Source organism: Physella acuta, unplaced genomic scaffold, assembly GCF_028476545.2.
Source record: "Physella acuta isolate Inbredline_101_S28 unplaced genomic scaffold, ASM2847654v3 ptg000008l, whole genome shotgun sequence".
NCBI classification, from domain to species: Eukaryota; Metazoa; Mollusca; class Gastropoda; family Physidae; genus Physella; species Physella acuta.
In genome coordinates, this window is record NW_026731528.1 from 1,674,036 (window position 1) to 1,677,684 (window position 3,649).

Genomic DNA, 3,649 nt, shown 5'->3' on the forward strand with positions numbered 1-3,649 from the left:
AGGGTTTAGCGCTGCTTATCCAAAAGACGAAACAGGATTATGAAAGACATATAAACTTCCTGATATATTTCTGTGTATGTTTAGTCTCCTTAACATATCCAAATCTGGCAAAGTAAATTGTGTTTGGTGAAGTGAGGCCAAGGGAAATATTTATAAGAATTTTGTAAAAATTCTATAGCTTGACCTATTGAATCAGCTTGGTTGAATGCAGAAACACGTCTTTCTATCACAGGAAACCACGTTAAATGAACACTGTTTGACGTGATGCGACGACAGCTGCAGCTTACAATTTTTGGCTTTTACCATTGTTATCAGAGTATCTTCCAGGCATCTCTTGGCAGCAGTAATACATTCAGTCTAAAAGTAAAAGCCAAAACGTCGGTAAGCAAGTCAACCTAACCGAAATTTGAGGGCTCTAAATGTCACGTGCATAGTGCTTAATCCGTCCCTGTCTAGCATTGTTTTTGTTGTGGTCGGGCCAATCAATAAGAAAGTCTCGCAATAAACACTTATTTCTCTAACCTAAATTTACTCTCTTGTTCATCCAGAGTGCAGTGGCGTAGGCAGGGGGGTGGGTTAGGGGGGGGGGGGGTCATAGACCCTCCCATAGACCCCTCGGTATATAGAAAAAGTATGAGGGGGGGTGCAAATCGAAAGTTTGAGGGGGGGGGGGGGTAAAAATCGAAAGTTTGAAGGGGTGCAAATCGAAAGTTTGAGGGGGGGGGGGGTGCAAATCGAAAGTTTGTCCCCGGGTAAAAATTGGAACCCCCCCCCCCCCCTTGAGACGATCCTGGCTACGCCACTGCCAGAGTGTATGTCACAGATTAAGTCCGCATTTTTCAAGGAGTGTCGATTTTTTTTAAATGTATGAGAAGGAAGCGATAACACCCTTACGATAAACCCGCCTACGCCAATGTAAGAAACTCACAAGGACATCACTAGCTGGTCGTCGATCATGTGGCAGCGGGATCATTAATTTAATCGCACATTTTACAAGTAGAGATGATTAAATTCAGTTTGTTTTCTGTTCTGCCAACAGCTCACGTGATTGCTAGCAGAAACAAAAACTTGGTTGTTTTATTTTAAATCATGTAAGCTAACACATGTGGACAAGAAGCGATGACAGAGATGGTTTTGCCGTTTACATAAAAAAACAACTCCAACTTTTGTGGTGCGTGTTTGATATTTTACTGGACATGTGTTCTGTTTTCCCTGAAAACATCTAATTTAATTGTAGATATTTTCTCCTATGTGGGATAATTGTTTATTTTTTCTGAATTGGAAGGTTCGAGGGCCTCAGGCTGCCACCTTCTCACCCCTTACCCTGTACCGCCACTGATAACAAGTAGGCCTATAACTTTGTTCGGTAGATGTTATAAAAAGTAGAACCTATAAAATTAGTATTTCGGCAGATTCCAGTCAATGGCACACTCGTTGAAGGTAGGTCCAACTTTTTTTAAATTTAAAACTTGGTAGTTTTTTTTCAGTATGGATCTTTGACCGCCGCCATTGAAAATGTGTATTGAAACCTTTTCACTTTGCTATCAGCTCTGATCCCTCTCCGCTGCAATACACTAGGTCTAACATCAAAGCGAGAAAATGTGAGTGTAACAAACGGGTTCGATTCTCACTGGTGCATTAAACCGTTTAATATCGTGTGCTGTGTTATTAAAACATGTGTTCACAAAAACTTAAGTGTATTTTGTATCAGTTATGCACAAAGAACAAATGTGTGTGTTGTTTTTTTAGTAATATTTTAGGTCACTTTATTATTTTTAAGCCTACAAAATGCGTTGCGTTTTCTCGTGGTCACATAATAAATCAATTTCATTTTCAATATACAACTAGTCTAAACTTTACTGCACGAGAATCGGAGCCTAAAAGAAAAAAAAACTTTTCTGCGACTGAACATTTTTTTCTTTCTCATAAATGGAGTATTTGAGGAAGTATTGTAGGTTATTCGTGTAAGGCTACTTGGAATTTAAAACGTTAATAAAGCGTTAATAAAACTTTCTTCAATTTTCTTATATAACATTACGGGGAATGCAACTCGGGATATAGACATGATTTTTTTCATCCATTTTTACTTACTTAAACTTTCAAAAATAGAATAGAAAAAAAAAGAATTGCGCACCATGTGAACGGCAAACAATGTGTGTATAATAGTGCGGAATATTAGTACTTTATAAATTCATATGCGTTTTTTGAGAAATCGGAAATAGCGTTAAGTACTACTTCCGGTCAACGGAAATTACTCAAAATTTGATAGTGAGCAGATAATTAGATCTTTTACTTATTTGAAATTTCGTTTATCTATCAGAAACAGTACTCAAGTAATAGGCTTTTGAAAAACCAAAAGTAGAATAAGTTTCACTTCCGGTTACCGGAAATCGCTGACAAGTTGATACAGAACTACAAATTTGATATAATACTTATATATGAAATTTCATCAACCTAGCTGTAACGGTACTCAAGTTATCGTGTTCACAGACATACACACACACAAAAATTACTAAGTTTTTCCGACGCAGGGAGATGTAAAACATTGGAATTTGTGAAAATCTCGATTTCAATTTTTTGCACGCTTATAATACTTCCTCTATACGAGAAAGTAAATGATGTATGAAAAATTGTAAAATATAGATATACTATTCAAAATCCAGTTCATAAATGTTGATTATAGTGAGGTTCTTAATGTCAGTCGGGCAATTAAAAACTTGCGCCGACAATTATTGAGAAATATTAGGATCAGAACATTAAAAACAAAACTGAATTAACGCACTTTTGATAAGTTCGTGTCTTCTGCTGTCATAAAAGGTGAATATACCCCATTAACCGAAATATGTAACTACCAAAACAACTTAAGCCATTCTCTCGTGACATTAATGATTTAGTCATCTCACTAACTCTAGACATTAACGATTTAATCAACACACTTATTCTATCAAAACAACGAACAAATTAGATCAAGGTCGCGAAACACTGACGCAAGGTATACCAAGCGAGCAGGACATGACAATATCTCAAAATTCAGGTCAGGGGAGTCGTCAGCGAGGGGGCCCTGGCCTTGGGAGTCGGCAGCGAGGGGGCCCTTGCCTTGGGAGTCGGCAGCGAGGGGGCCCTTGCCTTGGGAGTCGACAGCGAGGGGGGCCGCCTAAAGACCCTATTCTGGAGATTGGTGACGTTTTCTGTATCAGCCGCTCTCCTGCCTCGAAAATCTGGTGATGTCCCTCACTGATGTACTGACGGAATAAGGACCAATCTACTGAATCAATATAATTCAAAACAAGTTTATTTTAAATGTGTAGGTCAATCAGACATGTTGCGGCTGCTGAACTTGGACGGCCCCACACGCCAGGAACGACAACTCGGGCCAATAGCGGACGAAGGCAGGTTACTTGGGTCAATAGTGGACGAGGGCAGATTACTTATAATATATACTGGAAAATGTGCTAAAGTATTCCGTGCGCCATTATCACACTACTGCCGGGGCACAGACTCTCCAGTATAAATTTTTTAATGGCGGAAACCAACTCAATGTGATTGGATGAATGGTGTAGAAATGCATAAAAGACCAACAGTGCCACCCCAATTTATTTTATTCAAGTAAATGATTAAAAAATGAAGATAAAAGTATGAAAGTATTTTA